Source organism: Helianthus annuus, chromosome 5 (assembly GCF_002127325.2).
Source record: "Helianthus annuus cultivar XRQ/B chromosome 5, HanXRQr2.0-SUNRISE, whole genome shotgun sequence".
Classification (NCBI taxonomy): domain Eukaryota; kingdom Viridiplantae; phylum Streptophyta; class Magnoliopsida; order Asterales; family Asteraceae; genus Helianthus; species Helianthus annuus.
Genome location: NC_035437.2, coordinates 32,277,584 through 32,293,391, shown reverse-complemented (window position 1 = coordinate 32,293,391; position 15,808 = coordinate 32,277,584).

Genomic DNA, 15,808 nt, shown 5'->3' with positions numbered 1-15,808 from the left:
TTGGGATCATTTTCTGAGTTTGGCCCAAAGGAGTGCCGGTAGGATGGCGTCGAGCTGTGCGAGGTGGAATGCCTCGCAGGTTCGTAAAGATCTCTTCGTCGTTGTGGCTCTTCGCTCCGTGTCATCGAAGGATGTCTTGTACCAGATGGTCCAGCTTCGTTATCGTGATGTGTCACGATTTCTCCTCTGCCTCTTCTTCCCCTTCCTCTTCCTCGGAATATAACAGGTGGCATTTTCCTGCTCCAAAACTTATTTAAAAATCGAATGGAAAATAAAGACAAAAAGGAGTATTAATCCGAATTTGTCCTAAGTTATTGTCTAGACTCAAGTATGTGCAATTGTGTCATTGAGATTAAACACATTAGGATAGTGTTTAATTCACTCAATGTTGGCTCTGATACCAACCTGTCACACCCAGATTTCCACGTGTCTCACCGGTGGGCCCGGTGGGGGATTACCGTGACGATGTTGGCAACAATATAGTCAAACCACACAATTATATAATGCACAGCGGAAGCTTAAGATAAATATATAAACTTCAATCTCTGGTTGTAATATCAAATGTATTACAGAAGTTGAATATATCCACAGCGGATCAAAAGTAATAAATATTGTTCATTCAGATGCAGCATCGAGTTTGCGAGACTATGTACGATGCTTAGGACGCCTAAACCAGCCCATTTCGTATAGTACCTGCACTTAATCTTTTTGGGGAAAATACGTCAGTTTACACTGGTAAATACATTCAACTGACACATTTGAAAATGTTTATTAAAATTGATTTGAATGCACAAGGCACAAACTCTTTTATAACTTGGGAAAATTATAATAAAATCTTGTGAACGTTTTACATGTTCTTTTATGCGTTCAGTAGCCCGGGTCGTGCCGGGTTAAAGATTTATAGACACACCACATTGCGTAAAACCGTAGTATAAAAACCAACGGCTACGTCTTTTAATTTAATGTCGACACTATATACCGGGTGTACGCCTACACCGGGATGTCGATGGTCGTGGCCATTTCGTAAAATGATGCCAAGGATATCCGGGACAACGGTCATTAAACCCCCCAAAGGCTTTTAAGAAACAAGACTGTTTAAATGAGCCGATCATATTATTTAATTAACCACCTAAGCGATGGAAGAATATAATGCTCAATCAAGCGGTATTAATATACCGTAACCCAAGCCCATATAGGGGAAATAAGTTAAAGTATTTACCTTTGCAAGTATATTTCCTTAATTTGGATTAAATCACCGATAGCTTTTACTGGGGCTCCTAATCTGGAACGAAGGTTTTTAATTAACCTCTTAGAATCCTAACGAGTCGTTATAATGGCCGTAGCCTAGACCGGTTGGTTCCGATATATATAGATATGGTTTAATCGCGCGAAAAGGCGAAAACCGAGAATGGAGTGTGATTCTGACCCAACAAGTTTAGAGACTTGTTTTATATGGGTTTATGGTTCACACTCTGGAATTTGGGGTTCAAACAATATAACTTGACCCGTATCGGCTAATTTATGAAAACTAGTTTCATAAGCCGAACCGTGCGCGCAATAGGCGAAACGGTTAACCATGAGAGTCGTACGCTATTTCCTAAGTCAATTATGCCTTAAAGAGGTTGTGGTATCAATAGGATACCTTCCGTGATGCCCGTAACGAGTTTAAGTTAATATTATGCCCCGTAGGGGCTTTTCGGTCATTTTAAAGACTTTTAAAAGGGCTTTTCGAGTTCTACAGGAAACCTGAGTTTCCCGAACAGTTTATAAAGTCTAAAATACTTTATTTATTATTTAAAATCAGTAGCAACTGGAATCGGGTCAAAAGACCTTGTAGAACTCAAGTTTTGGCCAAAAAGGGCATATTCGGTATTTACCGAACCGTAGCCATAACCGCAGGTTATGAGCGAGGTAAAAATTATTAAAAATCTTTAAAATTCCCAAAATATTATTTTAATATAGTGGGTAAAAGTTTTGGTGACGAAATCTTGGTTTAGATAGGTGTTATGCTAATTGCGCCGTTAATTACTAAAGTTTACTTTAAATGCGCTATTTAGCATAACTCTCATTCTAGACCTCGGATTGACGTGAAACTTTAAGGACATGCTTATAATTTAATAAGCAAGGTTCTGGTCCATTCACGTGTCCGAAATACTCATTTTATTTTCAAAATGGCGTTACGGTCAACTTTTAGGCGATTAACGGAAATGCGCAAAAGACTCGGATAACTCATGAACCGATTACAGAGGTTTATACCATCGTGTAACCTGGTCCTAAGAGAGTCCTAAGGTATGTCTATACCTTACTAAAACGGGTCAGAACTGAAGTCAATGCAAAAGTCAAACTTTTGCGACATTCGGCTCCGAACCGGGTCAATATAGCAAATGGTCGATTCAAACGAGCGCAAACAAGTTTATATACTTAATATCATATTTTATGAGTGTCAAAACAGGTTTCTTAGTATGTACATTACAGATTATGCATAAATCGCGAAAATAGCTTTCTGTTGACTTTTTAACCGCACGTTTGACTCGATATTTGACATAGTTAGAGTGGTGATCAGGGGGAACCCTTTTAGAGGTTTATTACCCACATAATTACCTACTCAAAACTACTTTTGATCCGTCATAAGACTGAACCATTTGCAAGTTATTGTAATGACAACCGTTAGTTACGACGGTTGTGTTTATAAGCTATAACTATGGAAATGTATGACCAAAATGGTTATGAATGACTTACAGAAGTTATTTCTTGCTTATAGAGCAGAGATGGATGCTTGGGAGCTCTTGGAATGATCAGATGAATGTGTTTTGTGTTGTGTGAATGTTATGCACATAATGTGGCTATTTATAGCCAAAGAAAGCACCTAAGATCATCACAACTCAGTCTACATTTGATCATGGGTCATGGGCAGGTGTCCCTAAGTGATATGGGTCAAGTGTAGGGTGCCCATGCCTCATTTATTGGAGATTTGGTCGTTCATAATGCTCAAAAGGCAAGAAGTTACAACTTTCTGCATCTGGGCGCTTTACGCGACCCGCATGGGAGTTCCATGCGTTTATAATGCGGGTCGCCTGGGATTCAAATAACAGACGCGTAATAGAGGTGGCTCGCGGCCCGCCTCAACTTATCCCTAACCTTCACGCGGGTCGCGAGAGGCTTGGTTTCCAGAAATTTTAAATCTTTTGAAATGATTACGAAATCCTGGTAATTAATAACGAAATCTTTCGTAATGATTTACCTGACCTTTCGGGTTTGAAGGGGTAACTTTGCGGTTTGGCCCTCGGTTATTTACCGATAGGGGCCTCGTGTTATTTACCCGCATTCTTAAGTCCCCGGTTAGTTTATTAATTATTTGGAAAGCCTTAACTTTCACTGTTGACGCTTTTAACCCTTCTCATACGAATTCGATCGTAACATTTCTCGTTTCATAACGAAACTTCGCGAGATTTATATATTATATTTTAGTGAGTGTATAATACCGTTACAAAGCCTTGGGAACGTTAAAGGGTCACTCAGAGGTATAATTAAACATGTTGACACAGTTAACCCCTGTAGCTTGTAATCTCTCACTTTCTTTCGTGTTTCGCTTTCGTACGATCTATGATATATTCGTTTGAAGGTACAAGCATTATTTAGGGTTACTATACAGTATATTTACCCTTGTTGACATTTATAACCCTCGAATTTAATATACTTTCAAGGTTTGTCAAAATTGGTCCTTTATTTCATATCAATGCCACGTGTAAACAAATGACACGTGTTAACACATTATTGGACGCAAAAAAATTCGAGGTGTTACACAGCAGCCATCATTGCACAATCACATTGAGGATTTTCTTCATCTTCAGCTCCTTCTTCTTTCTCACCTGCTTTTTCTTCTTTGTTCTCTTCCTTGTTTTCTTCGGACCATGGGTCTGTCAGTGGTTCAATCAGGGTACCTGAACTTTCTTCCAACAGTAGTTCACCAGCCACAGCAGTAACCACTGCTTCAGTCACCTCATCCACTGTTTTAATATCCAGCTGTTCCTCCTCAGTTTCAACCCCCTCCTGTATTGACTCTAATGCTATCAAACAAAATTCATTATTAGAATAAACATTGGAAGCATAGAGTGCAAAATTTTCATCACTTAGGTCTTCAGGCATACTTCTCCAGTCAACAAACCCTTGAGTGAAAAACTTTGTTGATCTGGTTGTACTGCTGCTGGAGCAGTGGTTTGAGGTGCAGGCTGCACTTGTGCCTGAGGGACAGGGGTTTGAACATATTGGATTTGTGGAACAGTGGTTTGGACATAGTGCACTGGCACAGGGGCAGCAGCATAGTGAGCAGTGTTCACTTGAGCTGCTAGGGCATATTGGGCATAGTGCACAGTGCCTTGATTTTGAGGTCTAGGATTTGAGCTAGGATGAGTGATTATGGGACCAGTAGTTTGATTCCTACACTCCCTAGCAAAGTGTCCCAACCTATTACACTTGTAGCACTTGATTTTCGATTTATCCAACCCAACCCTTAGATTCCCATGCAAGCCTGGGAACTTTCGCCCTGTTCTTTTATAAAATTTGCTAGTTCTAACACTTAGCAAGGCCGGTTGATGCAGGATGTCCATTTCCTCTAAATCAGTGGGGTCAAAATGCTATAAATCATTGAGTTCAAAGCTTAGATTGTCTGACATCTGGTTTTCGTTTGCAGTGAATGCATAACTTGTAGAGTGAGGATCAGGGTTGTTAAAATTTGCACCAGCAGTTATGTCAATGAAGTGATCATAACCCTGATCCTTACCACTACTCCCAGATTCTTCTTGACCCAAAAGAGCAGTGTTACCGAATGTATAATCATCAACGGTTTTTCCTGACTCTTGTAACTTCCTTTTCTGGTTCAACTCCCTTTCGTAGGTCAGGAATCGACCGTGAAGTTGGGTCAAGGTCAGATCCTTGAACTCAGGTGAATTTCGGGTGACAAAAGCTATGGTGTCCCATTTTTCTGGCAGTGACCTGAGGAACCTGCTATTTTGAGTTGAGTTTGTAAAAGTGGTTTTAACAAGCCTCAGTTCACTGGTGAGACAACTGAAACGCTCAAATTGTTGCGTTAGTGATTCACCTTTAACATGACAAAATGTTTCATACTGTTGATTCAGGATTTCCCTATTGTTTTCTATGACTTCTTTGGTTCCCCCAAACTGTTCCTTAAGCGCGTCCCACAATTCTTTGGCACTGTTACAGTGTAACAGTCCAGCATATATTTCATTGGGCAGCGCTGAAGCTATGATGCTAAACGCTTTAGCATCTAGTTCGATCTTTTGAAAGTCGGTTTCGGTATAGTTTTCAACTGGTTTTGGAACGAACTTTTTAGTATCTTCAGCGCTTGGCACTGTAGGAACATGGGGACCAAAGACGACAGACCTCCAACAACCTGTGCTTTGTTGAGCAAGGATGTGACCCATGATGTTGTACTCATTTCTTTTTAGCATAGGTGGTTTAAAAAGAGAGCCGATGTTGTTTTTATCATCCTGAGATTGTGACGTCATTCTTGTTGTTTTACAGACACTGAGAAATCAACTTTAATGGTGATTAATCCTTGCTCTTTTTTTCAACAAACGAACAAACGATCAGTATCAACTGTTATGAGCTGAACTTTTTACGTCAAAATGATTGTTAAATCAAATTTGACTGTCCTAGCTCTGATACCAATTGTTAGATCTGAGTTTGATTCTGATTGTATTTTGTGTTTGTAATTAAAGTGAAAATGGATGAGTGTGCAGCGGAATTAAGATGAAAACAAACTTTGCATACAATCAAACGAGAGTAATACTTTGATCAAACATCTTTACACAAAGAATCGGAAGATTGAATTTATTTCAATAACTATTACAATGATTGATGAATGAATGCAAACTCCCCCTCAGCCAGAGCTCAGTTGTCTGTTCGTGCAAATAAGATGATTGTGCAAAAGAGCTAATAGAACAGTACAAAGTACTGAACTATTTATAGGCACTTACAAACTACTGAGCATCTTAGCTGACGTCACCATGAAAGTGACATCTAACCACCTAACACACTCTAACCTCTGATCTATACAAACACTGCTGTGTTAACTACTGCTACTTCATTACATTACAAAACAGACTATTGATCAGCTGCTACAACCTTCTACTGCTATGAACCCAGCAGTACTTGTCCGGATCAGTAGAGCTTGACTCAAGGCAGTAGATTGAATCAGTAGGGCTTTAGTCTTTCATCAGATCTTTACTTGAGCAGCAGTTGTAGGTCAGCATTTAGCAAGATCAGCAGATAGGAGGTCAGTAGTTGTTGAAATCACTTTCAAGGGGAGAGATTTGTATGTAAACATCTGCTTATTTAGGATCCACTCCTCTGATCCAGTTTTGGCTTTAATTATCTGTTCCACTGATAGGGTTCAATCCCAACAGATTGCTCAAATCAAGGAACCACGTGCACGTCAAAAGAATAGGCACGTTGAGCGGAGTTTCAACTACATAAAAGATGAAGTTGAAAAGGGAAAGATATGTATTCGCAAAGTTCACACTGATCAAAATACTGCGGATCAACTCACGAAGCTCCTTGAATGGGCAAAGCATGAAAGGGTCATACTTGTGCCTTAGGACTTCGATATTCTAGTGATTGGATTTGATCTATTTTATATTTGGATATTGGAACAATTGTTATTTTAACTTTTTATCGTATGTTGAGTTATGTTCCATTTTAGCATGTTTAAATCCATGAATAAGTTACTTATTCTAAATGTCCGTAGTCGATCATACTTGTGGGAACAAATATGAATGTAAGACTATTATGAACTTGGATTGGTGGATATTCATTAGGTATGAATATAGAGCAAAGTGTTGCTGCCAAAGTTCATAGATATTTGTGGGATACAAATATTGGACTGGCCCGCTCTCAAATGTTACTGCATGGAATCATTTGTGTCACGACCCTAGCCCCGGTTTGACCCGGTCCAGAGCCGCGGGACAGGAATCCCGTGGTATTTAATTTAGGTGACAGCGGAAGTCTTTTAAACAGGATCTTTTAATACTAAAAATGCCCGTTTTACTTTATTACATAATTTAGTGATAAAACCCTGTAATTTACAATAAGGTGATTTCACTGGGAAATCTTTATTTTACAAAACATGTTTCCTTATTTATTTATATTGAGCCACTTCCTTAAGCTTGTAGTGCTTTACGGTACTTTTCCTGGATCACAACAGATCACCTGAAACATGTTTGAAAAAGGTTTTGTCAGCGGGAATTACTGAGTGAATCATTCATTTTAATAAAAATGACACATTGTTATAATATACAGTATTAAGAGCGATTACAATGTTTCTGTTTATCAACCAACTACCCACAGTATTTGTCACTCAACCAACCATCGGTAGCCTGTGCCCAATGGTGTCTGTGACTATGGTCATATCACCCCTTGGCTAACCCGTTTGTCCAATGGTGACGGTTATCAAGTAATGTATACAAAACCCAACATACCGGTTGTAATTTGGTGATTACAAAGACTTAATCCCTGTAATTATAACTTTGAAAATAACTTGGAGTTTTGTAAAACAGTTGATAAAAAAGAGAATGACTCACATTGCAGATTTATGCGGGCGGAGTTTAATCTACTGATTAGCCTGTTTAACCTAAATTAAATAACAATGCACACGAACTGGGTTAGTAACTAATACAGTATTTACGACAATTCACGAGATTAAACCCTCACAACAAGTGACAAAGTGCAATACTTAAACATCCATCGAATTAACGACGAATGACAAAGTATAAACTCAATTTGAGCGGCACTTAAACATTCGTTGGATAGTTTCAATCAATCGGACGTTGGATCGTAATAGCGATCGAGTTATTACCCTATTTATCGCGGCAGCGTTTAATGATTCGTGTGTGTTTATAGTAATTGGACTATATCTCAGCGTCTATTTGGAATTTGCTCGTCGAACTAACACCAGAATTCAAGTGCCAACCCCCCCTATTTATACTGAATTTTCGACTTCCTCGCTTGGCGCGACAGGGAGACTTTTCTCCTTTGCGTGGCGCGACGGGTAACATTTTAGGGTAGGGTAGGTTCGTGTCCAACATAGCCTTAGTGAGTCACAGTTCGACGAAATTCTCATCCTACAGCAATTTATGAAGATAATCGTCAGCTAGGGTTTACCCCCCCCCCCCTGAGTTTTAGGGGCCCTGATCCTGATTCCGATTTGTTCTGAAAATTTTAGGGTTTATGCAGAATTACTTGGGTTCTCAACTAGGGTTTCCTTATTAGATAATTAACATACTAAGTAGTAATTTTAGTGAGAGATGTTACATCCTCCCCACCTTAATAGAAATCTCGTCCTCGAGATTTACTTGAATAGATGAGGATATTTTCGCTTCATTTCTGATTCCGGCTCCAAAGTGTATTCTGGTCCTCTTTTTGAATCCCACTTGACTTTGACTAATACTAGTCGTTTGTGCTTGAGAAACTTAATCTTTCTATCTTCTATCTGTAGTGGTTTCTCTACAAATTTCAGCTTTTCATTTACCTCGATATCTTGAAGAGGTACTACCAAGGATTCGTCAGATAAACATTTCTTGAGATTGGATACATGAAACACATCATGTACTCCAGCTAATTCTTCTGGTAGTTGTAAACGATAAACAACTGGTCCTATTCGTTGAATTACTAGGAAAGGTCCTACGTATCTTGGACTCAGCTTTCCTTTCTTACCAAATCGTGCGATTCCTTTCCAAGGAGAAACTTTCAAAAGTACTTTGTCTCCGACTTGAAACTCTAGCGGCTTGCGGCGATTGTCTGCATAGCTTTTCTGATGATCTCGAGCTGTTTTCAATCTCTCCTTAATTTGTGTTATTTTATCAGTGGTTTCTTGCACAATTTCAGGACCTGATAACTGACTTTCTCCTATTTCTGCCCAACAAACTGGAGTTTTACACTTACGTCTGTACAGTGCTTCGAATGGGGCAGCTTCAATGCTTGAATGATAACTATTGTTATAGGAGAATTCAATTAAGGGTAAGTGGTTATCCCAGTTTCCACCAAAATCTATCACACATGCTCGAAGCATGTCTTCCAGGGTTTGTATCGTCCTTTCACTTTACCCGTCTGTTTGAGGATGATATGCAGTACTTAAATTTAGTCGGGTTCTCATTGCTTCCTGGAAACTAGTCAAGAAATGGGAAGTGAAACGACTATCCCTATCTGATACAATGGAGAGTGGGACTCCATGTAAAGATACTACTTCGTCTACGTACAACTTGGCTAACCTTTCCATGCTAAAGGTTTCTTTCATGGGTAGAAAATGAGCTGATTTGGTTAATCGATCCACACTTACCCAAATCGCATCATTACCTTTTCTGGTTGTGGGTAACTTAGTAACAAAGTCCATTGTTATGAGTTCCCATTTCCATACAGGCATTTCTAGTTGTTGAAGTAGACCTGAAGGTTTCTGGTGTTCTGCCTTTACTTGCGAACAAGTAAGACATTTAGATACATATTCAGCTATATCCTTTTTCATTCCTATCCACCAAAAATTATTCCTTAAATCTTGATACATTTTATTGTTACCTGGATGCATGGTATACCTAGATTTATGGGCTTCTTCTAAAATCTTATTTCTTAATTCTCCTTGCTTAGGTACCCAAATTCTTTTCTTATGGAATCTCCAAATTCCATCATTTCCTTTTTCTAACTCTTTTATTCGTCCTTTCATTCCTTCAGCATCGTCTTCGATTGCTGTTTCTTGAATTTTCTTTAATTGTTCAATTAAATCAAATTGCAAATTTAATCTAAGAATACGGACTCGCTTTTGCTTTTCATGATACTTACGACTTAAAGCATCTGCAACTACATTTGCTTTTCCTTCGTGATATTGAATATCACAGTCGTAGTCACTCAATATTTCCATCCATCTTCTTTGCCTCATATTCAACTCTTTTTGCCCAAATATGTATCTTAAACTTTTATGATCTGTATAGACAGTAAACTTACTTCCATACAGATAATGTCTCCAAATCTTAAGGGCAAAAATTATAGCTCCTAATTCTAAATCATGAGTCGTATAATTTTCCTCGCGTTTCTTCAATTGCCTGGAGGCATACGCAATTACCTTTTTGCGTTGCATTAGCACACATCCTAATCCTAATTTTGAAGCATCACAATATACTTCAAAATCTTCAGTTCCTTCTGGCAAGGCTAAAATTGGAGCATTTGTCAATCTTTGCTTTAAAATCTTAAAAGCTTCTTCTTGTCTAGGTCCCCATTCAAACTTAACTACTTTACAGGTTAGCTTAGTCAAGGGTACAGCTATTTTAGAAAAATCCTTAATAAATCGTCTGTAGTATCCAGCTAAGCCTAGAAAGCTTCTTATTTCTATAACCGTTTGCGGAACCTTCCATTTGGTAATTGCTTCTATTTTAGAAGGATCTACGTGAATTCCTTCATGATTTACCATATGTCCTAAAAATTGCACTTCTTGCAGCCAAAATTCACACTTCGAGAATTTGGCGTAAAGATTTTCCTTTCTTAACAAAGTTAAGAGTGCATGCAGGTGTTCACAATGTTCTTCCTGGCTTTTGGAATAAATAAGTATATCGTCAATGAAGACAATTACGAATTTATCCAAGTATGGTTTACAAATCCGATTCATCATGTCCATGAATGCCGCATGAGCATTTGTTAGTCCGATGGGCATAACTGTAAACTCATAATGACCATACCTAGTTCTGAAAGCAGTTTTAGGTATGTCTTCCTCTTGTACTTTCAATTGATGATATCCGGAGCGTAAGTGTATCTTAAAAAAATACCTAGCTCCCTGGAGTTGATTTAAAAGATCATCAATCCTAGGTAATGGGTATCGATTCTTAATTGTAACCTTATTCAGTTCCCTATAATCGATACACATTCTCATCGATCCATCTTTCTTTTTCACGAACAACACTGGTGCTCCCCAAGGGGATGAACTAGGTTGTATAAATCCTTTGCTTAGTAATTCATCTAACTGCTTTTTCAATTCTAGCATTTCAGTGGGTGCTAACCGGTAAGGTGTTTTGGCTATTGGTGTAGTTCCAGGAATTAGATGAATCCTAAATGCTACTTCCCTATCAGGTGGTAACACGGGTAATTCTTCTGGAAAGACATTTGGGTATTCTGATACTACTGGGATTTCCTGAAGTTCCTTACTCTTAGTGTTAATGATTACTGAGATCACATACACTACTTCTTGTTTTCTTGAATAACTAGCCAACTTCATTACGGAAATGAATTTCAGTGGCTTTCGAGGTTTATCTCCTGTGATTGAAATTACTTCTCCTATAGGTGTCTGGATTTCTACGGAATTCTTATCACAAAGGATTCGAGCATGGTTGGTTACTAACCAATCCATTCCTAACACTATATCGAATCCGGCTAACTTCATAGGTAACAGGTTTGCAGAAAACTTATGTCCTAATAGTTCTATCTTTCCTTCTTGCAAAACCTTATCTATGTTAATGGAATTTCCATCTGCCGTTTCGACTGTAAAAATCTGCCTAAGATTGGTTAAGGGTAAGTTAAGAGCTTGGCAGAATGAAGTATTAATAAAACTTTGATTTGCAACAGAGTCGAATAATACTTTTGCAAACACGTCATGAACTAAGAACGTACCAGCTATCACATCGGGAATGAGTTCTGCTTCTTGAGTAGTTAGTTGGAATGCTCTGGCATTCTTCTTAGTAGCTTCGTCGGTCGTCTTGGCTTTGTTGTCTACTGGTTTGACCATTTTGGGACATTCTGATTGGAAATGTCTAGTTTCTCTACAGTTATAGCAGATTCTTGTTTTCTTTCTGCAGTCTTCTTCACGATGTCCTACAGCTTTGCAAAAGTTGCAGGTTACATTACATCTTCCAAAATGTTTCTTTCTACAATTTCTGCAGAAAGGCGGATTTGAGGATTGCCCCGTTCCTCTTTTCTTAGTATTGTTGTTATTATCCATACGAAATCCTTGGGTAATTTTCTGAGCTAATTCCTTCTTCCGGTTTTCCTCTCTTGTATGTACCAGTTCATCAGTTAAGGTGTTAGCTAATTCTACCGCATCGTCTATAGTGCAAGGTCTCGCAGCTTTAACGATATTACGGATATCTCCAATTAATCCCCAAATATAACGAGAAATGAGTATTGGTTCTGGCGAAGCCAGGGTCGGTACCACTCTCGCATATTCAAAAAATGTAGAAGTATATCCTCGACAATCTACGCCTATCATATGATGGCTCAGGAACTTATTTTCCATTTGTTCCTTTTCATATTCGGGATAGAATTTTCTTTCCATTAGTTGATTAAATTCTTCCCAATTCATGGCATAAGCCACGTTCCTTCCTTTGGCTTGAAGTACCGTATTCCACCATTCTAGCGCCCCTTCTTTGAAAAGATGCGACGCATATATCACCTTATCTTCTTCGGCACATTTACTTATTGCAATTACTGCTTCGGTTTTCTCTAACCAACGCAGTGTTGCAGTTGCCCCTTCATTTCCGGCAAATTCTGTTGGTTTACAGGCAAGAAATTCTTTGTAGGTGCAACCAGGCGTTGCAGCTTTCATTTTCTTAGGGAGTGGGGCCTGCCGTGGATCATTGTTATGATTATCATGATTGCCACCTCCGTTTAGGCTAGTACTGAAATTATATTCCTGAGTACGTTTACTAGGAATGATCTGTTGAGGTTCAGCAGGTTTTTGGGCAGCAGCCAAAATTGCTGGAATAGCATTGGCTATCCCTTGAGCAACGATATTCTCGATATCTTGCCTAGTCATAAATTGATTTTCCTGATTTTGCTCAGATTGATTCACTTCATTAACAGGTTCATTACCAGCATTTTCCATCTGGTAATTATTATAAATATAATTTATTAGTGTCAAATAATTGATAAATAAAAATAAAATAATTGCACATAACCACACAACTTTTACAACACACGTATAACCAAAATTGTCGATTTCTCGACTTCCATTTTTATAGATTATATTAGGAATCCATACACACTGTTTATCTTACAATGTTTTATTCCTGAGCTATTTTACAGAGTTATATTTTTTTGTTGCTACTGTTATTATACAAACATACTTCCCAACCCTACTATTCTTTGGTCAACTGGCAGTTTAGTAGCGACGTTCCCTCTCATCGTATTTCCAGGAGATTTGTTCTCCCATTTCCCGGATCTTATTCCCCGTACCTATCAGTTCTTCGCCAAAATGGCGGAGTTCGGCTAGGTTCTCATTACTCATCGGTGGGTTTGGTATAGGTTCTGGGTCGAACTGAGGGAAAAAGTCATAAGGATTATTAAGAAGGTTCTGAAACTCCCAGTCGTTAGTCCACCACTCATCCATTTCTCCTAAAGGTCGGGTGTGGATTAGAGGGTCTGGAATAGCTGGTTCCAAATTCATCGGAAGTTGGGTTTCAGTAGGATAAGGGTAGAGATTATTGGTGATAGGTCTAATGACATCACAGCTTGCCAATAGATGATCTAATTCTTCCTGGAATGTAAATTCTTGAGTTTGCTTGGAACTTTCTCCGATTTCCATTCCCAATTGGCTAGAATTTCCCCCAATTTCTATCCCTGCTGACCTAGAACTTTCTCCGATCTTGATCCCTTTTCCTTTATCCATAGGATTTTCTATTTTGGGAATTTTCCTAGTTGCTGGTTTCCTCCTGCGCACTTTCCTCCATCCTACATATCTTCTTCTTTTCTTAAGCTTTGCTTTCTCCGGAGGTGGAGCTTGAAATTCCATAGGTTCCTCCAAATCAGCAATGTGACCAGTGAAGTCGTTGTAAACTTCTATTGGTACAGGATAGAGATTGAGATTCTGAAGGGCTTCAGATAACTCATTCATGTTGTTTAGCATATATGCAAAATGCACAAAATGCTAAGTTAAAATTTCATAACAAAATTTTACAAATAAACATTTAAGTATTATTGCATACCGCATGACTAATTTAATACAAAGGATAACTGAAATCCGAAACACACTAGGGTTTATTTATTTACGGAATAACTTTTCTCTAGAGCTTCTGGCTTGTAAGTAATATAGGTACTAATACTGGTTCAGGGTCCTGATAGTTTTAAAGTTAGTATTTACTGCTACCGTTGCTAACATATAAAGATCTGCCCATTTTTCATCTAATTTATCTTCCCAAGGTGGATTATTGCCTATCTCCTGGGTTTCTGGATTAAACCTCACTTTCTTTGGTTGGGATTTCTTTCCTTTTTCCTGACTTTTCCTAATAATCGAACTTCTTTTTACTGGGAGAAAGTGGCTTTTCAAACTGTGCTTTACGGACAAATATTCCTTCATCCATATCTGCTGGGTATTTTGAGTAAGTTCCTTTTTCTTTAGGTGTATCTAATTTATGATAGATAGCCGAAAGTCTTTGTTTACCCATACTGTAACTAACAGATATTTAGCTAATAAAACACATAATTACATAATAGCAATCAGTAGAATTAAGTATTTTGCTGAATACTTAATTTGCTTAAATTAGTGGCTCTGATACCACCTTTTCCTGTCACGGCCCTAGCCCCGGTTTGACCCGGTCCAGAGCCACGGGACAGGAATCCCGTGGTATTTAATTTAGGTGATAGCGGAAGTCTTTTAAACAGGATCTTTTAATACTAAAAATGCCCATTTTACTTTATTACATAATTTAGGGATAAAACCCTGTAATTTACAATAAGGTGATTTCACTGGGAAATCTTTATTTTACAAAACATGTTTCTTTATTTATTTATATTGAGCCACTTCCTTAAGCTTGTAGTGCTTTATGGCACTTTTCCTGGATCACAACAAATCACCTGAAACATGTTTGAAAAAGGTTTTGTCAGTGGGAATTACTGAGTGAATCATTCATTTTAATAAAAATGACACATTGTTATAATATACAGTATTAAGAGCGATTACAATGTTTCTGTTTATCAACCAACTACCTACAGTATTTGTCACTCGACCAACCATCGGTAGCCTGTGCCTAATGGTGTCTGTGACTATGGTCATATCACCCCTTGGCTAACCCGTTTGTCCAATGGTGACGGTTATCAAGTAATGTATACAAAACCCCACAAACCGGCTGTAATTTGGTTATTACAAAGACTTAATCCGTGTAATTATAACTTTGAAAATAACTTGGAGTTTTATAAAACAGTTGATAAAAAAGAGAATGACTCACATTACAGATTTATGCGGGCGGAGTTTAATCTACTGATTAGCCTGTTTAACCTAAATTAAATAACAATGCACACGAACTGGGTTAGTAACTAATACAGCATTTACGACAATTCACGAGATTAAACCCTCACAACAAATGACAAAGTGCGATACTTAAACATCCATCGAATTAACGACGAATGACAAAGTATAAACTCAATTTGAGCGGCACTTAAACATTCGTTGGATAGTTTCAATCAATCGGACGTTGGATCGTAATAGCGATCGAGTTATTACCCTGTTTATCGCGGCAGCGTTTAGTGGTTCGTGTGTGTTTATAGTAATTGGACTATATCACAGCGTCTATTTGGATTTTGCTCGTCGAACTAACACCAGAATTCAAGTGCCAACCCCCCTATTTATACTGAATTTTCGACTTCCTCGCGTGGTGCGACAGGGAGACTTGTCTCCTTCGCGTGGCGCGACGGTTAAAATTTTAGGGTAGGGTAGGTTCGTGTCCAACATAGCCTTAGTGAGTCACAGTTCGACGAAATTCTCATCCTACAGCAATTTATGAAGATAATCGTCAGCTAGGGTTTACCCCCCCCCCCTGAGTTTTAG